The sequence below is a fragment of the Salmo salar genome, chromosome ssa07 (assembly GCF_905237065.1).
Source record: "Salmo salar chromosome ssa07, Ssal_v3.1, whole genome shotgun sequence".
Classification (NCBI taxonomy): Eukaryota; Metazoa; Chordata; class Actinopteri; order Salmoniformes; family Salmonidae; genus Salmo; species Salmo salar.
The window spans coordinates 34252863-34276879 of NC_059448.1; the positions used below are offsets into that span (position 1 = coordinate 34252863).

The 24017-nt window shown below is 42.0% G+C and overlaps 1 protein-coding gene across 1 annotated transcript in view; it reads left to right on the plus strand.

Annotated features, from left to right (window-relative positions):
* Positions 1 to 23006: 23006 nt before the first annotated feature.
* LOC100306760 (ubiquitin carboxyl-terminal hydrolase 15) overlaps positions 23007 to 24017 on the plus strand; it is a 74104-nt gene continuing 73093 nt past the window's right edge. The window contains exon 1 of the mRNA XM_045721881.1: positions 23007 to 23137. The gene's annotated coding sequence lies outside the window, so the exon portion shown is untranslated. The remainder of the gene's footprint in view (positions 23138 to 24017) is intronic.

The following is a 24017-nucleotide window of genomic DNA, read 5'->3' on the forward strand; positions in this document are numbered from 1 at the left end:
AGGTAACTGAGCTAAACGACTACAGCCCCGTAGCACTCACTTCCGTCATGAAGTGTTTTGAGAGACTAGTCAAGGATCCTATCACCTCCATCCTACCTGACACCCTCGACCCACTCTAATTTGCTTACCACCCCAATAGGTCCACAGACGACGCAATCACACTGCACACTGCCCTAACCCATCTGGACAAGAGGAATACATTACATTTAAGTCATTTAGCAGACGCTCTTATCCAGAGCGACTTACAAAATGGTGCATTCACCTTATGATATCCAGTGGAACAACCACTTTACAATAGTGCATCTAAATATTTTAAGGGGGAAGCCAGTGGAGAGAGCGGAGGAGCGGGGTGACGTGAGAGAACTTGGGAAGGTTGAACACCAGACGGGCTGCGGCGTTCTGGATGAGTTGTAGGGGTTTAACCTCTATGGGCTAGGTGGGACGCTAGCGTGCCACCCGTGGTGCACTCCATCAACAGCAGGTGCATTTCAAGAGCGGCAAATTTGAATCCAAATAAATGTCAAAATTCAAATTTTTCAAACATACAACTATTTTACACCCTTTGAAAGATAAACATCTCCTTAATCTAACCACGTTTTACGATTTCAAAAAGGTTTTACGGCGAAAGCATAAATTTAGAGTATGTTAGGACAGTACATTTACAAGAGTTGTGTGTAATGTTTTGTCAAGTCAAAGACAGGGTCACCAAAACCATAAAACCAGCTAAAATGATGCACTAACCTTTTACAATCTCCATCAGATGACACTCCTAGGACATTATGTTAGACAATGCATGCATTTTTAGTTCTATCAAGTTCATATTTATATCCAAAAACAGCGTTTTACTATGGCATTGATGTTGAGGAAATCGTTTCCCTCCAATAACCGGCAGTCAAGTCAGCGTCACAAATTAAATAATTAAAATTAGAAAACATTGGTAAAATATTATATTGTCATTTAAAGAATTATAGATTTACATCTCTTGAACGCAATCAACTTGCCAGATTTAAAAATAACCTTACTGGGAAATCACACTTTGCAATAATCTGAGCACTGCGCCCAGAAAAATACGCATTGCGATACAGACTAGACGTCATGTTGGGGAGATCTAAAATCGAAAATACTATGTAAATAATCCATTACCTTTGATTCTCTTCATCAGATGTCACTTCCAGGTATCACAGGTCCATAACGAATGTAGTTTTGTTCAAAAAAGCTCATCATTTATGTCCAAAAATCTCCGTCTTGTTAGCACATGATCTAAGCCAGCCGGACTTCTCGTCATGAACGAGGGGAAAAAAATATATTTACGTTCGTTCAAACATGTCAAACGTTGTATAGCATAAATCATTAGGGCCTTTTTAACCAGAACATGAATAATATTCAAGGTGGACGAATGCATACTCTTTTATAACGTATTGGAACGAGGGTACCCAACATGAACTCGCGCGCCAGGTGTCTAATGGGACATCATCGTTCCATGGCTCTTGTTCGGTCAGATCTCCCTCCAGAAGACTCAAAACACTTTGTAAAGGCTGGTGACATCTAGTGGAAGCAATAGGAAGTGCCAAAATATTCCTCAGCCCCTGTGTTTTTCAATGGGATAGGTTTAAAGTCAATACAACACATCAGGTATCCACTTCCTGTCAGAAAATGTCTCAGGGTTTTGCCTGCCAAATGAGTTCTGTTATACTCACAGACACAATTCAAACAGTTTTAGAAACTTTAGTGTTTTCTATCCATATATAATAAGTATATGCATATTCTAGTTACTGGGTAGGATTAGTAACCAGATTAAATCGGGTAATTTTTTTTTATCAAGACGTGCAAATGCTGCCCCCTAGCCCTAACAGGTTAATGGCACAGGCAGGGAGCCCAGCCAACAGCGAGTTGCAGTAATCCAGACGGGAGATGACAAGTGCCTGGATTAGGACCTGCGCCGCTTCCTGTGTGAGGCAGGGTCGTACTCTGCAAATGTTGTAGAGCATGAACCTACAGGATCAGGTCACCGCCTTGATGTTAGTGGAGAACGACAGGGTGTTGTCCAGGATCACGCCAAGGTTCTTAGCACTCTGGGAGGAGGACACAAGGGAGTTGTCAACCGTGATGGCGAGATCATGGAACGGGCAGTCCTTCCCCAGGAGGAAGAGCAGCTCCGTCTTGCCGAGGTTCAGCTTGAGCTGGTGATCCGTCATCCACACTGATATGTCTGACAGACATGCAGAGATGCGATTCGCCGCCTGGTTATCAGAAGGGGGAAAGGAGAAGATTAATTGTGTGTCGTCTGCATAGCAATGATAGGAGAGACCATGTGAGGATATGACAGAGCCAAGTGACTTGGTGTATAGCGAGAATAGGAGAGGGCCTAGAACAGAGCCCTGGGGGACACCAGTGGTGAGAGCGCATGGTGCGGAGACAGATTCTCGCCACGCCACCTGGTAGGAGCGACCTGTCAGGTAGGACGCAATCCAAGCGTGGGCCGCGCCGGAGATGCCCAACTCGGAGAGGGTGGAGAGGAGGATCTGATGGTTCACAGTATCAAAGGCAGCAGATAGGTCTAGAAGTATGAGAGCAGAGGAGAGAGAGTTAGCTTTAGCAGTGCGGAGAGCCTCCGTGACACAGAGAAGAGCAGTCTCAGTTGAATGCCCAGTCTTGAAACCTGACTGATTAGGATCAAGAAGGTCATTCTGAGAGAGATAGCAGGAGAGCTGGCCAAGGACGGCATGTTCAAGAGTTTGAGAGAAAAGAAAGAAGGGATACTGGTCTGTAGTTGTTGACATCGGAGGGATCGAGTGTAGGTTTTTTCAGAAGGGGTGCAACTCTCGCTCTCTTGAAGACGGAAGGGACGTAGCCAGCGGTCAAGGATGAGTTGATGAGCGAGGTGAGGAAGGGGAGAAGGTCTCCGGAAATGGTCTGGAGAAGAGAGGAGGGGATAGGGTCAAGTGGGCAGGTTGTTGGGCGGCCGGCTGTCACAAGACGCGAGATTTCATCTGGAGAGAGAGGGGAGAAAGAGGTCAAAGCACAGGGTAGGGCAGTGTGAGCAGGACCAGCGGTGTCGTTTGACTTAGCAAACGAGGATCGGATATCGTCAACCTTCTTTTCAAAATGGTTGACGAAGTCATCCGCAGAGAGGGAGGAGGGGGGAGGGGGAGGAGGATTCAGGAGGGAGGAGAAGGTAGCAAAGAGCTTCCTAGGGTTAGAGGCAGATGCTTGGAATTTAGAGTGGTAGAAAGTGGCTTTAGCAGCAGAGACAGAAGAGGAGAATGTAGAGAGGAGTGAGTGAAAGGATGCCAGGTCCGCAGGGAGGCGAGTTTTCCTCCATTTCCGCTCAGCTGCCCGGAGCCCTGTTCTGTGAGCTCGTAGTGAGTCGTCGAGCCACGGAGCAGGAGGGGAGGACCGATCCGGCCTGGAGGATAGGGGACAGAGAAAATCAAAGGATGCAGAAAGGGAGGAGAGGAGGGTTGAGGAGGCAGAATCAGGAGATAGGTTGGAGAAGGTTTGAGCAGAGGGAAGAGATGATAGGATGGAAGAGGAGAGAGTAGCGGGAGAGAGAGAGCGAAGGTTGGGACGGCGCAATACCATCCGAGTAGGGGCAGAGTGAGAAGTGTTGGATGAGAGCAAGAGGGAAAAGGATAAAAGGTAGTGGTCGGAGATTTGGAGGGGAGTTGCAATGAGATTAGTGGAAGAACAGCATCTAGTAAAGATGAGGTCAAGCGTATTGCCTGCCTTGTGAGTAGGGGGGGAAGGTGAGAGGGTGAGGTCAAAAGAGGAGAGGAGTGGAAAGAAGGAGGCAGAGAGGAATGAGTCAAAGGTAGACGTGGGGAGGTTAAAGTCACCCAGAACTGTGAGAGGTGAGCCATCCTCAGGAAAGGAACTTATCAAGGCGTCAAGCTCATTGATGAACTCTCCAAGGGAACCTGGAGGGCGATAAATGATAAGGATGTTAAGCTTAACTGTGACAGCATGGAATTCAAATGAGGAGATAGACAGATGGGTCAGGGGAGAAAGAGAGAATGTCCACTTGGGAGAGATGAGGATTCCAGTGCCACCACCCCGCTGGCTCGATGCTCTAGGGGTATGCGAGAACACGTGGGCAGACGAAGAGAGAGCAGTAGGAGTAGCAGTGTTATCTGTGGTAATCCATGTTTCCGTCAGCGCCAGGAAGTCTAGGGACTGGAGGGTAGCATAGGCTGAGATGAACTCAGCCTTGTTGGCTGCAGACCGGCAGTTCCAGAGGCTGCCGGAGACCTGGAACTCCACGTGGGTCGTGCGCGCTGGGACCACCAGGTTGGAGTGGCAGCGGCCACGCGGTGTGAAGCGTTTGTATGGCCTGTGCAGAGAGGAGAGAACAGGGATAGACAGACACATAGTTGACAAGCTACAGAAGTGTTGTTTCTTGTATTATTGTCCCCTGTGTCTTTAGAGAACTGTTTCACTTTGATATCCTTTTTCTTCTGTCCTGATTTTCTCTTTCTTTTCTTCTGTTAACTAGATATTCTTTGTTGTTCTTCGTTAGCTAGCTAGCTTCTTCCAAAAGAGTCCCTAGCAACTGCTTAGCAACTGGTAAACAATTCAGCTAGCTAAGATAACTACAATTTTATGAAAAATAGTTATTTTTCAAAAGCCTATCTTCTTTGTTTGTTGCTTGTTTTTTCTCCTATTCAGTCTTGCAGTTTTCTTTTGCTTTTTTCCGATGTACTTCACTCTAAAAACCATGTAAATTTCAATATTTGTAGGAGCTCATTTTTCAGCTGCTGCTGCTCAAATTGGAGTTCCGGAACACATGAATACCTACAGTTGAAGTCGGAAGTTTACATACACCTTAGCCAAATACATTTAAACTCAGTTTTTAACAATTCCTGACATTTAAACGTAGAAAACATTCCCTCTCTTAGGTCAGTTAGGATCACCACTTTATTTTAAGAATGTGAAATGTCAGAATAATAGTACAGAGAATGATTTATTTCAGCTTTTATTTCTTTCATCACATTCCCAGTGGGTCAGTTTTGGCGCAGTGGCTTCTTCCTTGCTGAGCGGTCTTTCAGGTTATGTCAACATAGGACTCGTTTTACTGTGGATATAGATACTTTTGTACCTGTTTCCTCCAGCATCTTCACAAGGTCCTTTGCTGCTGTTCTGGGATTGATTTGCACTTTTCGCACCAAAGTACTTTTATCTCTAGGAGACAGAACACGTCTTCTTCCTGAGCGGTACGACAGCTGTGTGGCCCAATGGTGTTTATACTTGCATACTATTGTTTGTACAGATGAACGTGGTACCTTCAGGCGTTTGGAAATTGCTCCAAATGGTGTTCCAGATTTGTGGAGGTCTACAATTTTTGGTCTTGGCTGATTTCTTTTGATTTTCCCATGATGTCAAGCAAAGAGGCACTGAGTTTGAAGGTAGGCCTTGAAATACATCCACAGGTACACCTCCAATTGACTCAAATGATGTCAATTAGCCTATCAGAAGCTTCTAAAGCCATGACATCATTTTCTGGAATTTTCCAAGCTGTTTAACCTGTTAGGGCTAGGGGGCAGCATTGACACGGCTGGATAAAAAACATACCCGATTTAATCTGGTTACCACTCCTACTCAGTAACTAGAATATGCATATACTTATTACATATGGATAGAAAACACCCTAAATTTTCTAAAACTGTTTGAATGGTGTCTGTGAGTATAACAGAACTCAAATGGCAGGTCAAAACCTGAGAGATTCCTTTACAGGAAGTGGCCTGTCTGACCATTTCTGGAACTTCTTTGCCATCTCTATCATTTACTAAGGATCTCTGCTCTAACGTGACACTTCCCACGTCGTCCATAGGCTCTCATAGCCCGGGAAAAAGAGAATGTCGTCATTCCAGCCCCAGGCTGAAACACATTATCGCCTTTCTCAAGTGGCCCATCAAGAGACACTAGCTTATGCGCGTGACCCCGACCGCCCCCGCCTTTGGGATTTTTTTCCTCTGTTTGCCGAAAAGGAGATTCCCTGTCGGAATTTTACCGCTTTTCTACGAGAAAAATGACGTAAAAATTGATTTTAAACAGCGGTTGACATGCTTCGACGTACGGCAATTGAATACTTTGAATTTTATTGTCGGGAATTGCGCCAAGCGCGACACTTCTTTACTATTTCGGATAGTGTCTGGAACGCACGAACAAAACGCCGCTATTCGGATATAACGATGGATTATTTTGGACCAAACCAACATTTGTTATTGAAGTAGACGTCCTGGGTGTGCATTCTGACGAAGACAACAAAAGGTAATGACATTTTTATAATAGTAAATATGATTATGGTGAGTGCTAAACTTGCCGGGTGTCTAAATAGCGAGCCCGTGATGCCTGGGCTATATACTTAGAATATTGCAAAATGTGCTTTCACCAAAAAGCTATTTTAAAATCGGACATATCGAGTGCATAGAGGAGGTCTGTATCTATAATTCTTAAAATAATTGTTATGCTTTTTGTGAACGTTTATCGTGAGTAATTTAGTAAAATGTTAGCGAATTCCCCGTAAGTTTGCGGGGGTATGCTAGTTCTGAACGTCACATGCTAATGTAAAAAGCTGGTTTTTGATATAAATATGAACTTGATTGAACAAAACATGCATGTATTGTATAACATAATGTCCTAGGGTTGTCATCTGATGAAGATCATCAAAGGTGAGTGCTGCATTTAGCTGTCTTCTGGGTTTTGGTGACATTATATGCTGGCTTGAAAAATGGGTGTCTGATTATTTCTGGCTTGGTACTCTGCTGACATAATCTAATGTTTTGCTTTCGTTGTAAAGCCTTTTTGAAATCGGACAGTGTGGTTAGATTAACGAGAGTCTTATCTTTAAATGGCTGTAAAATAGTCATATGTTTGAGAAATTGAAGTAATAGGATTTTGAAGATTTTGAAAATCGCGCCACAGGCTGGCAGTGGATGTTACGTAGGTGGGACGAATTCGTCCCGCCGGTCCCATAGAGGTTAAAGGCACAGTCATCTTAGTGTATGTAAACTTCTGACCCACTGGAATTGTGATACAGTGAATTAATCTGTCTGTAAACAATTGTCGTAAAAATTACTTGTGTCATGCACAAAGTAGATGTCTTAACTGACTTGCCAAAACTATAGTTTGTTAGCAAGAAATTTGTGGAGTAGTTGAAAAATGAGTTTAAATGACTCCAACCTAAGTGTATGTAAACGTCCGACTTCAACTGTATGTAAGAATGCTGTTCATCAGCCCCTCTTCAACCTCAGGAGGCTGAAGAAATTGGGCTTGTCACTGAAAACACTCAAACTTTTACAGATGCACAATCTAGAGCATCTTGTCGTAAGGCTCTCCAGAGGGTAGTGAGGTCTGCACAACGCATCACCGAAGGCAAACTACCTGCCCTCCAGGACACCTACACCCCCCGATGTCACAGGTCCAAAAAGATCACTAAGGACAACAACCACCCAAGCCACTGCCTGTTCACCCTGCTATAATCCAGAAGGTGAGGTCAGTTACAGGTGCATCAAAGTTGGGGCCGAGAGACTGAAAAACAGCTCTGTCTCAAGGCCATCAGAGTGTTAACTTCTATGGGCTACGTGGGACGCTAGCGTCCCACCTGCGGGACACAGCCAGTGAAATATCAGGGTGGCAAATTCAAAAACAACAAAATGTCATAAAACTTTCTCAAATATACAACTATTTTACACCATTTTAAAGATACACTTCTTCTTGATGTAATCACGTTGTCCGATTTCAAAAAGGCTTTACAGCGAAAGCAAAACATTAGATTATGTTACGAGAGTACATAGCCAAAAATAATCACACAGTCATTTTCCAAGCAAGGACATGTGTCAATAAAACGCAAAACACAGCTAAATAAAGCACTAACCTTTGACGATCTTCATCAGATGACACTCCTAGGACATTATGTTACACAATACATGTATGTTTTGTTCGATAAAGTTCATATTTATATCCAAAAACAGCATTTTACATTGGCGCGTGATGTTCAGAAAATGTATTCCCACCAAAACTCCCGGTGAATATGCACATCAATTTACAAAAATACTCATCATAAACGTTGACAAAATATATAACAATTATTTAAAGAATTATAGATAGACTACTCCTGGATGCAACCGCTTTGTCAGATTTTAAAATAGCTTTATGGAGAAAGCACATTTTTCAATATTCTGAGTACATAGCTCAGCCATCACAGAGAGCTATACAGACACCCGCCAAGTTCGGGGCAACCTAAACTCAGAATTAGAATTAGAAATATTCTCTTACCTTTGCTGATCTTCATCAGAATGCACTCCCAGGACTGCTACTTCCACAAGAAATGTTGTTTTTGTTCAAAATAATACATATTTATGTCCAAATACCTCCGTTTTGTTTGTGCGTTCAGAGCACTAGCCAAAGGCATAACGCACGAGCGCGGTACCAGAGACGAACAGTCAAAATGTTCCATTACCGTACTTAGAAGCATGTCAAACGCAGTTTAAAATCAATCTTTATGGTATTTTGTACGTAAAATTGCGATAATATTCCAACCGGACAATAGCGTATTCATTCAAGGAGAAAAAGAAGGAACGGCGTGCTCGAGTGACCACGCATATCCAATCCCTTTGTCCACAGGCAGTCCACTCAGTAATTATCTGCCCAGTAACAGGAGAAGGCTGAAACAACTTTCTGAAGGCTTTTGACAGCCAATGGAAGCCTTAGGAAGTGCAACGTAACCCCACAGATATTGTAGTTTCGAAAGGGACTAGAAAGAACTACAATTCTCAGATCCTCCACTTCCTGGTTGACTTTTTCTCAGGTTTTTGCCTGCCATATGAGTTCTGTTATACTCACAGACACCATTCAAACTGTTTAAGAAACTTCAGAGTGTGTTCTATCCAAATCTACTAATAATATGCATATTCTAGTTTCTGGGCCAGAGTAGTAACCTGTTTAAATTGGGTACGTTTTTCATCCGGCTGTGAAAATACTGCCCCCTAGCCCCGACAGGTTAAGCAGCCATCACTAACATTGAGTGGCTGCTGCCAACATACTGTTTCAAATCTCTTGCCACTTTAATAATAAAAAATTGGATGTAATAAATGTATCACTAGTCACTTTAAACAATGCCACTTTAATGTTTACATAACCTACATTACTCATCTCATATGTATATACTGTACTCTATACCATCTACTGCATCTTGCCTATGCCATTCGGCCATCGCTCATCCATATATTTATATGTACATATTCTTATTAATTCCTTTACACTTGGGTGTATAAGGTAGTTGTTGTGAAATTGTTCGATTACTTGTTAGATATTACTGCACGGTCGGAACTAGAAGCACAAGCATTTCGCTACACTCTCATTAATATCTGCTTACCATGTGTATGTGACCAATACAATTAGATTTTTGATTTGATATGTCCCCTTATAATATAAGGGTTCACTTTAAAAAAATAAAATCTAGAAGGGAGGTAGGTGGGCGTGATGGTAAGTGACCAGAGTATGACAAAACCTGCTATTGCTTAGTTTTGTATCTAAAGAAATGGGATCAAGGGAAATTGAACTTTTGTTCAACTGATAAAAACATGCTAAATCCATATCATTGTACAAGTCGTTCAGTGATGCCATCTCTTTTCCAGAGCAGATATGGAACACCTGGTCTAATAATAATGGAGAGAGTGTATGGTTCTTTAATAATGGGGCAGAAGTTGAACATTCACAGAGACCAAATGATCGCCTGAACTGTTTACAGATTTTCAGAGAATGTTTCACAATAGGGTTTTTAGTGTATTTGGAAACAGGCTCAGCTAATGCAAGTTTTGAGCAGAGTAAGGCAGCTAAGGAGGTGGGGCCACAATAAGAGATCTCCAAGGTCAACCATTTCGGGCCTGTACCATCAGGGATTTATGTTATCCAACATAGGATTCTTATATTAGCTGCCCAGTAATAATATTGAAAGGTCCACCCTGGGGACGAGATCTCTGCAATTTGTTCCAGATAAAAGCAGATATCAGTATCTATGGAAATAAAAAAAAAGATTGTCAGAAAGATAGGAATACATTGAAATAAGTATAACTTAGGTAATACATTCATTTTAACATAGTTCATTCTTCTGCCAAAACAGAGAAAGTAAATCCCAGCGTTCAAGATCCCGTATCAAGGGAGGGAAAAAGGGCTTTAAAGATCTTTCAATTTGCGTTTGACCCAAATTCCCAAAAATGTCAATATCTGTGTCGTCACTCTGAAGGGCACATGACTAAAATAAGTTTGCATAGCAGAAGGATTAATAGGCATCAATTCACTTTTTGTAGATTAACTTTATACCAATATATTTTACCAAATGTCTTTAGTAGAACCTGGATCTCTGGAAGACCAGTTAAAGGGTCAGACATATATAGTAGCATGTCATCCGCATAGATTGAAACGTTATGCTCTAAGCCCCCTCCTAGAATACATTTGATAGTGGTGTCATTACGTATTGCGATGGCAAACAGCTGAGGGGATAGAGGACAACCCTGTCTTGTCCCACATTGAAGTTGGAAATAGGATGAAAGGTTGTTATTTGTGCACACTGCAGCCATAGGGGAGGAGTAAAGGACTTTGATCCAGGACATAAAATTGGGACCGAATCCAAAATGTTTGAGAGTATAAAATAGATAATCCCACTCCACCCGATTTTAAACGCTTTCTCAGCATTAAGTGATAACAAAATCTCTGGAGTGTCAGATGAAGAGGGATTATAAAGTATATTATAAAGATGTCTGATGTTGAAAAAAGTATTACTTTTTTTAATATAACCAGTTGGATCTGTAGAGATAATGGAGGAAAGGACTGACTCAAAACGGCAGGCAATCATCTTCGAAAGTATATTTACATTGCAATTCAGAATATGTGAAATACATGCTTGTCTCATTGTTGAGGGTAAAGAGTTTGAGGAGAATGATTCCTCAAATACGGAAAGCAAGAGAGGAGAGAGTTGATGTGATCATTTTTTTAAAGTATTTGCTCGGAAATCCAGCAGGTCCAGGGGATTTACCACACTGCATAGATTTAATTTCCAACACAATCTCTTCTACAGAGAACTGTTCTTCTAATTCAGCAGCTATCTAAGTTCTCAAAGAAGGTGTCGAGTAAGGAAACATTACCAGCGGATTCCGACGTGTATAATTGTGAGTAAAAGTTAGGAAAGCATGAATTGACCTCAATCAATACATTTGTTATCCAGCTCGTCAGTTATCATAAGCATGGTTTGATTTGCCGTTCTCTGACGCAGCTAGTGTGCTAGCATTTTCCCTGATTTCTCTCCATGTTCATAATTATTGTATAGAGATTTACTAATTCGATTTTCAGTTTGTCGAGTTGGAAGAAGATCAAACTCTGTCTGAAGTGTCAAACGTTGTTTTTTAGTAAATCTGCAGATGAAGAGGGTGAATATGCCATATCCAAATCCAAGATTTTATTTGTAAATTCCCCTAGCCGTTGAATATTTCACTTCCTTACTCTTGCGCTTTACGAAATAATTTGGCCCCTTAGATAAGCCTTCATAGATTCCCATACTGTTGTAGGGGTTTTGATTAAGCTCGAAATAGCTTAATTTGAGATGATATAAAAGCAACAAAGGTTTCTTCTGATAACAGTAGTAAGATAACTAGGCTGTGTATTTGGTGTAAATAGTTTCATAGTAAGAGGAGAATGATCCGAAATGACTATGCAGTGGCAAGAAAAAGTATGCGAACCCTTTGGAATTACCTGGATTTCTGCATAAATTGGTCATAAAATTTGATCTGGATCTTCTTCTAGGTCACAACAATAGAAAAACACAGTGTACTTACAATAATTTGTGTGTTATTAGTTTATTTTTCTTGTCTATATTGAATACATCATTTAAACATTCACAGTGTAGGTTGAAAAAAGTATGTGAACCCCTAGGCTAATGACTTCTCCAAAAGCTATTTGGAGTCAGGAGTCAGCTAACCAGGAGTCCAATCAATGAGACAAGATTGGAGATGTTGGTTAGAGCTGCCTTGCCCTATAAAAAACACTCACAAAATTAGAGTTTGCTATTCACAAGAAGCATTGTCTGATGTGAACCATGCCTCAAACAAAAGAGATCTCAGAAGACCCAAGATTAAGAATTGTTGACTTGCATGAAGCTGGAAAGGGTTACAAAAGTATCTCTAAAAGCCTTGATGTTCAGCAGTCCACGGTAAGACAAATTTTCCATAAATGGAGAAATTTCAGCACTGTTGCTACTCTCCCTAGGAGTGGCTGTCCTGCAAAGATGACTGCAAGAGCACAGCGCAGAATGCTCAATGAGGTTAAGAAGAATCCTAGTGTGTCAGCTAAAGACTTACAGAAATCTCTGGAACATCTCTGTTGACGAGTCTACGATACATAAAACACTAAACAAGAATGGTATTCATGGGAGGACACCACAGAAGCTGCCACTGGTGTCCAAAAAAACATTGCTGCACGTCTAAAGTTTGCAAAAGAGCATCTGGATGTTCCATAGCACTACTGGCAAAATATTCTGTGGACAGATTAAACCAAAGTTGAGTTGTTTTGTAGGAACACACAACACTGTGTGGAGAAAAAAAGGCACAGCACACCAACATTAAAACCTAATCCCATCTGTAAAGTATGGTGGAGGGAGCATCATGGTTTGGGACTGCGTTGCTGCCTCAGGGCCTGGACAGCTTGCCATCATTGACGGAAAAAATGAATTCAAAAGTTCATCAAACATTTTGCAGGAGAATGTTAGGCTGGGTTGGGTGACGCAACAGGACAACGACACAAAACACAGAAGTAAATCAACAACACAATGTCTTCAATAGAAGAAAATACACCTTCTGGAGAGGCCCAGTCATAGTCCTGACCTCAACCTGATTGAGATGCTGTGGCATGACCTCGAGCAGTTCACACCAGACATCCCAAGAATTTTGCGGAACTGAAACAGTTTTGTAAAGAGGAATGGTCCAAAATTCCTCCTGACCGCTGTGCTAGTCTGATCCGCAACTACAGAAAACGTTTGGTTGAGGTTATTGCTGCCAAAGGAGGGTCAACCTGTTAATAAATCCAAGGGTTCACATATACTTTTTGCACCCTGCACTGTGAAATGTTCACACAGTGTGTTCAATAAAGACATGAAAATGTATAATTGTTTGTTATTAGTTTAAGCAGACTGTGTTTGTCTATTGCTGTGACTTAGATGAAGATGAGATCAAATTTTATGACGGATTTATGCAGAAATCCAGGTAATTCCAAAGGGTTCACATACTTTTCTTGCCACTGTAGCTTGATTATCACACACTGTGATAGGTGGCACAAATCTATTGTCGAGGAAAAAGTAGTCTATACGTGAGAATATCCTATGAACTAGTGAGAAAAAACAATATTCCCTAGCTGTGGGATTGTGGAAATGCCACACATCCAATATGACATATGTCTTAATAAATAGATGAATTGTGGATACTGTCTTTGATGAAAATGATACCTTAGGAGAGCTACGATCCAGATTGGGCGACAGTGCACAATTCATATCACCACCTAGTATTAGGTGGTGTGTCCATATTTGGTAATCGAGAAAATTTGTGAAGAATGAACTGTTATCCCAATTTAGTGTATTTTTCAGTCTTCCTACTACAATAATGAAACGGCCTGCTGAGTCTGCCTCTATACTTGACATTGCAAACGGTTTGTTTTTACTAATTAAAATGGTTGCTCCTCTAGTTTTAGAATGAAAATTGGAATGATATAATTGACCGATCCACCCTCCTTTTAAACGAGAGTGGTCGAAAGTGCGGCGATGTCTCCTGAAGAAAGGCGATATCTACTTTTTAGGTGATTTAAATGCAAAAGAACCTTTTTATATTTCACTGATTGATTTAAAGATTTAACATTCCAGCTAGCAAAAGTGTTTGAGTAACCAGCTGTCCCTCATGATTTTAGGCCTAGCAATGTAAAGGATAATGCCAGATTACAAAACTGATCCATTTAAAAAAAAAATATATATATATATATATATATAGCAAATAAAACATTGAAGAAGAATAAAACAGATAAACAATTCTCTGAAGTCTGGTTTGAAAAAGAAAACCCACCCTGGTCACCTAATAGAACAAGGTAACCGCTAATCCCCATGCAAAGATAGCCACACATAATGTGCTTGTAGTGGGGAATACTAAACCCATCGAGTAGAGAGCCCTGCTGAAATGGTGAAGGATTTAAAACAAGTTGCGCATAATAAATAAGCAATACTTATTTGCAACCCAAAACTAAGCTGTTTTTAAAAGAAAGTATAAAACATTTTAAAACACATCTTACAGCAATTACCACTAAGTTACCTGCAACATCTTTAAAGAAATGACGTAACCTAATAATAGAACTGTGCTTTATCTACCCTGGATACGGGTACCATAAATAAATAGAAATGAGCAGCTTCATGGTAATAAAATAAAACGTTAAAACAAAAGTAGAATTGACTCACCAGAACTAAGGCACTAACATCACCTAATAATAGCAATATTAACTGATACCACTGGCAATGCTATACAGTATCTACAAAAGAAAGTCTGCAGTGGTACACACATTCGCCCATTACCCTAATTGCCAAATAGGTGAACATTCAGCCATTTGCTTCGTCTGACCTCTAGAATATTTGCCTTTACGAAGGCCATCGCCTTTTCGGGGTCTTGGAACTTTTTCCCGGCGCGGTTGTATGTTATACTGAGCCGGGCAGTAAAAGCCACACCATTGAAAGTGGCACGTTTACGAGCAACGCTGGGGGCGTAGTCTGGGAAGATAGAGATGCGTGCTCCGTTGCATCGAAGTGGGCCAAATTCTCTGGCACGCCGAAGAACATCAATACAATCCTGACAGTAGTGTAATTTAGCCACAGTGACACAATGTTTTCCACCAGGCTTTCTTGCTTGAGAGCCCCGTTGTGAGTGGTCTACAAGGACCTCTTTATCCTATTTGATAGTTTCCTTCAATAACTTTTGAGACCGATGAAGTAGAACTTGAGCCCGGGTCCTCAGCTACACCCTTGATCCTGATATTGGATCTTGCATATAACCTTGTAAATGTATGCATTCCTCAAGGCTAGCCCCATAAGTTTAGAGCTTCTTAACCGTGGTTTGAAGCATAGTCGTGTCGTCTGAGCATGTTGACAAGCCTTGTTCCATGTTGGAGTTTTCTGTCCAGTTTAGTACGAACCATTGCAGTATGCTTTGTGAGTGAGTTCTTGACTTCTTGTAACTCCGACTTAAAATTAAAATCCTCAATGAGCGCCTCATTGAGTTCTTAGATGAAATGTTTGCTCTGAGGGCAGCAAGAATCTCGGCCTTCAAATCCTCGGTGTTCATTTTTTTGCCGAGCTGTGGGGCGGAGCCGCTACACCCACTTGTTGAAGAACTCGAGCTCCTCGTCTTGGGCCTAGTGTTTTCTCTTTTGTCAGTGACTCCGCTGAACTTAAACTTTTACAGGTTATGCGCCATTTACGCATTAAAACAAATATAAAAGTTGAACAAAGTAAAGCACATCATTCAAAGGCAGTGTTTCAAAGCACAAAGAAAGTATTAAATAAACGAAATTTCAGCAGTAGCTCGGAAAAACGTGAACTACTCCATGGCTTGCTCACTAGCGCCCCTCAACAAACCATTTCTGTATGGACCTTGGATTGTATAGCACTTTGTGACATCTGCTGATGTAAAAACTGCTTTATAAATAAGCCACAAAGTTGGAAGCATAGAATCGTCCAGAATGTATGCTGTAGTGTTAAGATTTCCCTTAACTGGAACTAAGGGGCCTAGTCCGAATCATGAAAAACCGCACCAGACCATTATTCTTCCTCCACCAAACTTTACAGTTGTATGTGTGTATATATATATGTGTGTGTGTGTGTATATGTATATGTGTGTATCTATCGATATAGTATAGGTTTTGAGCACAATGGAGGGGAATGATGTGTGACAGAATATAGTAACATTACAAAAGCATTGTAGACCAAAAGCCATTTTTTTTTATGTCAACTGAATCTGAAATCATTGTTATGAATGTTTGGTTGGATGCTTTACTGTATGTGCCTAAATTCTGCTGTTTGTAAATTAGACACTAATATAATACACATTATTAATATTAGTTAGCTATTTGTTTCGACATCTCACTGTGGGATTCACCAGAAAATCCTAAGTAGCTCGAAGGACCAATCAGACACTTCTGTCAAAGACGGACAGGTCGAGTGGCGAATTAGGGAGCCCCTCCACTCATACTAAAGAGCCACTCGCCCGACTTGATCTGTTTTCCTGTTTGACTATTCACAGGTGTGGTGTTAACCAACGTGTAAGACATTGAATTGATGTCTGTGCCCTGTGAGATGATTCCTTGAATACAATATGGAATACTATACAGTAGGCCTAACAACAATCTACCACTTGGCAATATACAGACAATATTATACACATGTAGATCAGTGTCCATTGAACAACAAGAAAGCTTTTGAAATTGAAACAGTTGTCTTGTTTTATGCCTGAAAGCACATTTGTTGTGTAAAAGAGGACGATTGTTCCTCTCTCATTGCTTATCTGGCTGCCTGATGCACTTTCTCTTGAATTCTACAATTGGAATTTCAATTAATTTCCCAAATTACTAAATTGACTTAATTAGTCACGTCAACGCTGTCACTGGGGTCTTCTTAGCAGTTTGAGTCCTTCACCCCCACTGGGAGGTAGCCATCTTTGTTTGGTAGCCCTACTTGCTCCATACCTCCTTCGCGCCAGCATCCTCTCCTGTTCTCTTTTGGTTTGGGGTAGGTCGTTAGAGGGCTGGAGGAGGATGTGAATGCGCTGCAGAGAAGATGAGAAAAATGAATAAAGCATAATGGACTGAGTAGATTGAGACAATGTTAGTAGTCATGTTGTATCATAGAGGAATGAAACAATGGTCATAAAAACACTGGACTGAGAAACTTAAGGTTACTTGCTAAACCCCATTTCTCTGATAATATGGGTGAGACATCTAACTGTGGGGTTCACCAGAATAAGTAGCTCGAAGGACCAATTATACACAACTGTTGGACACAGGTCGCGTGGCGAATGAGGGAGCCCCTGCCCTCATACATCTGATCATTCTTGAACGTGACAAACTTCCTCACACGCATGCAAGTAGGGGAATGTGGTGAGATGTCACGCTCATAATATTTATTCGAGAACTGGGGTTACACAAGTCACCTTAAGTTCTCTTTAAATTATTTGTATAGACATCTCACTGTGGGATATGGCCAAGTCCCATATCGCACACGCTCTCTGAAGCCAGGCAGTCTCAATATCAACCCCGACACCGAGGACAGTATGAGCCAATGAAGGCGCAGTGACATCTAGTCGGTAGATGGAGATGCCCTTGAACAGTGCTCAACCGGTGGCCATATCTCTGGTGGAGCGAGCCTTTACACCCTCCAGAGGCTGTAACCCATAGCTATTATAGGCCAATATAATAGCCTCCACAATCCAAGGAGACAACCGTTGATGAGGAGCCTCCCCTTGTAGGGAGGCGCCCAAGACACAAAGAGTTGGTCACTCGTGCGCAAAGCTCTTGTCCTATCCAAGTATATGCGCAACGCGCATACTAGACACAAACGGTGTAGCCGCTCCTCTTCTATAAAAAGGCGGGTGGAAAGCCACAAGCTCCAAGGCGAGACAATTTTAATTGTCGCCAACCTTGGGCATAAAAGCGGGTTTGGATAACAAGGTGACCTTGGAAAAGCCCCGGGAAAACTGCAGGCATGAATTGTGAACTGACAGTTCATGTAGCTCACGCACTCGCTTTTGAGGACATAAGGGCGACCAGTAAAGTGGCCGTAAAAAGGCTGATATTTAATCTCCATGCTTTCAAACAGCGCAAAAGGCTGCTGTGAAACAGCCTTAAGCACAATAGACAAATTCCATGACAGGGCTAAAGGCTTTGGAACTGTACGTAAGGGATATGCGCCCTTCATGAAACAACATGACAGAGGATGTTTTCCCACTGTGTTTTTGTGGAAGCCTATACGACAGGCCGAGATAGCGCCTAGATAGACCTTAACAGTTGAGAAAGCCTTCCCTCTATCCATGTAGAAGCATAACACCTTGGATACAGAGCATTGGTAAAGTATCTGTTTTTGGTCACACCACTTCTCAAAAACCCACCACTTATTTATATACAGTGAGCATGTAGAATAGGACCTAGCACTCTGGATCATCTCAATGACAAGAGGGAAGGAAGCCTGTTGCATCCAAATGTATCTTCTCATGGACCAGGCCCAGAGGGCCATTACTTCTGGGTGAGGGTGGAAAATCTTATTTTTGCTTAGGTCAGCAGATCCCTGCCTAACGGGAGTTGACAAGGCTCGTTGTATTGCCTTGCCATCGCGAGGCTACCAAGATGAGGCTGAGGGGAGGAAAAGCGTAAAGCAACGCCCTTGGCCAAGGGTGTGCAAGCGTGTTCACCCCCAGAGGTGCGTCTCCTGCAGTGTGTGTGTTGTTGCAACAGGGTAGAGTGGATTACCTATGTCTTCCTTGAGAGCAAAAACATTAAACTGAGCTGCTGCACAAAGGGAAGGGTTTTAGGAGCACAGATGTGCATAGTGGTGGCCATATGTGCCTGTCCCCCTCTGTTGTCCAACTGAGAGGAGGCAGGCCAGAACCCAGAGTGAGCTGTTGGCTGCCCCTCTCTGCCGCAGGGGGCGTACCCCTAGGTCGGGCGCTCCTACTTCCATTAGGAGGGGTAGCCTTAATTCCCAGGTCTACGGGCAGAGAGAAGTTGAAGGCTTTGCCCTCCTCCACACTTCTGCCACATGGAGGTGGCAGCCGGCACAAACAGTTCTTTAGGCTCAATAGATGCGTAAAGGAAATCTGCTTTCTCCCTGTCAGACAGGTTGTGTCACAAAGCTCTCTCCCTTACCACTGCAAGGCTCATGGCACGGCTACATCCTTGAACAGTACCCCCGAAGGCTCGGAGGTTGGCGTCTGTGACGACACAGATCTCATCCCAAAGGTCTGGGTCAGGCTTGCAAATCGATTTGAGATTGTGCATCTCCAACATCAAATTGGCCTGGTAAACCAGTAGTAGAAACGTAACATTCAATGTCTGTACAGAAAGTGTTGAAGACACAAGGACCTTTCGGTACATAGACGCGGAGAAGCAATGCTAGCTAGCATTCGCTACGTGGGCTAGTTGCCTAGTTAGTTAGGACAAAGTTAGCCAAAGGAAGCTAGCGCTATGTTGGTCTAGCGACGAACAAAAACATGGCTCTCGGCCAATAAGCAATGTCTAGTCAACGCCGGCGAGAGAGCAAACTAGTAATTCTACCCTTCCAAGAAGAAAAGCCTTGCAACTAAGTTAACTAAGTCTCCGCAGCTAGCCTTGTGACGCTAGCTACAACTGGAGACGAAGGAAGAAAATCAGTGAAGCAAATTCTTACCCAACACAAAAGACGCGAGCTGATAACCATGCGCTCGGCGATGTTACGTGGAAACATTTGATTCAACCAGTGTGTGCCCAGTGGTATGGTAAAGAAAAGGAAGCTGTACCTTACAAATTAGATGAATAACCGTTGATGTTAGAATGTGGATCATTGTTAAACGATGATGTATTGTATCACCTTTGTCAATTTAACAAGATCTATCAACCGTTGTACTAATAGAAAACGTGTACATTATTTTAATGATTGAATTTTCTGTGTAAAATGACTTCAAAAGACTGTACAAAATAAATATGAATCTATGTTTTGAAATAAATGAAATGTGTAATATCAGTGTATTGTACGCTATTATGATATTTATGAGATCACTCTTCACTAGGGAAGGCTTTACAATCACTTCACAGTATTGTTCTAGTCTATTCAAGTATTTTCCTGTCTAGTCCTTGGGCCAAGTACTATTCTATGGATATTGTCAGATCTATTATAAATCAGAGCAAGAATGATGTAGCAATATTCAGGAGCACGGTGTGAACCACTAGAAGTCGCGCTTTCCCCGCTATCTACTAGGCAGAGTTCCAGTTCGGGTTGATGATTGGCTAAAAGGGCTGTTTTACGTGCGTGAATGACGTTTTCTGTCCCACCATGCAGCGGGTAATGTCTAAGGAAAGATGGCGGAGGGAGGAGCGGCTGATATGGATACCCAGAGAGGAGAAGTCGCAGCACTGTTGAAAACACAGCTACGAAAGGGAGATACTTGGTAAGAGTTTGCCGATAACTTTTTAAAGGTCTTAGGGGGGGTGCAGGCTGACTCTGTCTGGCTGTCAAAGTGCCTAACCAGCGGAGAGCGGTGTGACAGTTACCCTGCCAGTTAGCAAGTCAGTCAGACCGTTGGTTATCAAGTCTGCCAGCTAAAGCCAGCCAGTGGGATTCGCTACATTCCACAGTTTCTAGTGACCGAGTTATTTGCCAACATGGTATTGTCTAGATACATAGTTATGTTACCAACGTAGTTAGTAAAATACATTTATTTCCCCAATGGTTTAATCTTGCGATATACAATCTGGCTTGCTTGATTTCAAGTGATTTGTCCATGACGTGCGCTCATCTGGCAAATCATGGAGGAGTTGTGAAACACACCTGTCTAAATTATCTAGATTGTCAATTAGCTAACACTCTCAAACGTGCCAGTATCAAACAATCAAGTGTCCCAACTAGCTCACTTTTGGCTAGCTCCCACTGTTAGCAAGCGTCTATTTTATGATAATTGTAACATTCCTTACATTATTTAATAGGGATGCACCAATATGACATTTTTTGGCCATACCGATATCCAAATATTTTCCTTGCCCAAAAAAACGATAACGGGTATTTAAAATTATCGGCCTTAAGCATTCTAGTAGTTAAATTGTTGACACAAACTGAGCAGAAAGTTATTTTGTTGGCATTTGCGTGTCCCCATTACCAGTAAAACATAATCAAAACTTATTTATGTCACTTGCTGTGCTGTTTTGTTGTTCAGTCTCAACCAGGATTTCATCATACATGTCAAGCAGTGAAGTTTCAGCTGTCTGTCCGTGGCCTCTTCCCCGGTAGTCACTGTCTGTTTCCATCATGTCCAGCTGTATCTAACATTTCACGTAAACCTTGTTTCTGAGTCTGCATCGAAGTAGTGGTCCTTGTACCTAGCTTCGAGCATGGTGGCTACACCATAAAGAGGCTCAGAGAATGCCACCGACTCGCTTATTCACAGCCCCTTGTAGAGTACTTTTACAAGTTTTAACCCCACGGTCTGTCGGCAGTTTTGTTGAGCAGGTGTTTCAATGCCATGACAAAGGGTATCGCGTCTGCTGCAGACACAGTTGATTAGCTTATTTCTTAGTCAGTTCGAATGGAACTAGTTAGTGTGTTAAAGTTTCAAACATGTTCTCAAATGCCATTAAAATGGCAGCAGCGGTATGAGAACCAGCACATTCTTGAGCATGCAATACAGCTTTCCTCAGTACGAAATCCTCGTCCACCCACTGTGCTGTCAGACTCAGCATTCTCATGGGGCTGACATCGCTGTTCCAAATGTCAGTCGTGAAGCTAATAGCAGTGACGCCCATAGCAAGTAGCTCAGGGATGTGCGTTTCAACAATACTGTGTAACTCCGGTAGGGCAACATCTGAAAAATAGCACCTACTTGGTAGTGTGTACCAGGGCTTGAGGTGCTCGACCAGTCAGTGAAATCCAACATCATCGACGACAGAGAGTGGTTGATTGTCAAGGGCAATCAATTCCATTGTCTTGGGGTTAATGGATTTCGCCTTTGAGTTGTCTCGCTGAAATTCTTACTCTTTCAAATGACTGCTCAACTTGAACTTGTTTAGTTGTTGGAACTGTGCGCTTAGTATTTTTCTGCGTTCTGTGTAGCGCTGTATTTTTCGTGGCGTCATTACTTAATCTACCTACGCTATATAGGTATGAAAGTCAGCTTTGACATCGGTTTTGCACAATGGCGTTAAACTAAACATCGGGGCGTTGTTGGCATTTTTAGCTAATATCGTCCGATATGCTTACTGATATATCGTGCGTCACTCTTGTTTAACGTTACTCCAGATGAATGTCAGTGAATGTTATTTAACTAATCAAAACAGATAAGCTGCTGATAACCTCTGTCTTGAGTTCTTCTCTCCTCTAACAAAGATAATCTGAATGAGACTTTTGTAACCAGAGGCCTGTACTTTGGAGCTTCACACATATTCTTAAAAAAAAGTACTTATCAGATACAATCTATCACCCCAAACTTATTAGATCTAATCTAGCGTGATCTCAGATCTAAATAATCAGTGCTCTCGCTCGTTATACATAGGTACCTAGTGGACAGCCACTGGTTCAAACAGTGGAGGAAATATGTTGGCTTTGACAGCTGGGACAAATATCAGATGGGAGACCAGAATGTCTACCCTGGACCAGTGGACAACTCGGGGCTCCTTACAAGTGGTAAGATGCACCACACTTGGACCTCTTTGAAGCAATATTTGTCAATCTCTGGTGTGATTAGGGGAAATGGTGACTTCATAACATGCTCTTTTACTCATCCCCAGTGTGTCTGGATGAACCCACCACTGTTTTGCGCAGTACTGGATGTTGAGTGAACAAGATGTATCTTACCTAACATATCAAACTAAAGGCTGTTATACATGCAAATTCTATAGGCTAATAAGTATGACAGAAAAAGTAGGTCTATAATTGACTCTGTAAACACCAATGAAAATCGACAAGGGTAGCCTACCTCTTGTCTATAGAAAGCTGTCTGTTGCTTTGTTTTATTGTATGAGAATCTGCCATTATGAGTAGGCTACCACCATTGAAGCTGTCCCAATTGAATGACCCCATTATAACCCTTTAGTAAACCTTCTTTCACCACTAAACCTGGGTCATATTCATTATGGCAAACAAACAAAAATGAATATCTGTTATTGGCCAGGTTTGGATAGTCCTTCCATGTCAGTCCATTTTCTTCTGTTGGTTGCCGAATGAACATGACCCTGTTCTTTCTGTCTGTCGTGACTAGGTGGGGATGTTCTGGTCATCAAGGAGCACCTCATTGATGAGCTGGACTACGTCCTGATCCCAACAGAAGGCTGGAATAAGCTAGTGAGCTGGTATGCACTGATGGAGGGACATGAGCCCATCTCACGCAAGGTAAGGATGGATGACATTAGTGGCTAATTATGGCTGGTGTGGTCCAATACCTTGTTTTTAAATGGTCAAATAAGTAAAATAATGTTCAGCAACTGTATGGGTGGAAGAGCTGATCAGGTACAGTGCACGTAGCGCCAGTGCCTCAGCAGTGATCAGATGAAAGAGAAGCTCAGTAAGATCACAGGTACATTATGTGAAGTGGGGAATAGTATGAGATAAAATATGTTCAGTACACACTTATATTTCTATGGTTGCCGTTAGGCCTGTTTGTTCATAACCTACTTGTAGTCGAAGAGCTTATATTGTGGTGTGAGGAGTAATTGAGGAGTTTCACTGTCAAAATCTTGGATGTGTTCTATAGGGTTGGATTGATCAATACACTTCAACACTGGTCAGATTGGGATGGTTGTGAAAAAGGATAACTTTGATTTCTAGATCGATATTAAGGCCTACCCAGCTACTAACTGAATCTCAAGTGTAAGATATCTCAATGTTTAAGCTGTCTCTCTCACGGTCTTCTTCAAGAGAAACACAGCTGGACTGGTCATGCGATTTTGATACAATTTAGCTACCGGTATTCCACATATGCTAGCTATTATTTTTAATACATGCTGTATAAGGACTTATTTGGTTTATGTAAAGTGGACCGGAGCACAGATGCTTACTGAGGGAATGTTGTCCCCAGAAGATATGTTTTTATAAAGTGGAGGTAGGCTACATTAATATTATTTAGTTGCTTTTTTATTCAGTGTGCTTTGGGTTTAACTCTTGACAACTGACTACAAGTTAAGCCAGTAACTCACATAAAGATTTGTTCTGCTAACGTAGGGCTGTTTCTAACTGCCAGCTGGGCCTATTGTACTTCCGTCAGCCCAGACAT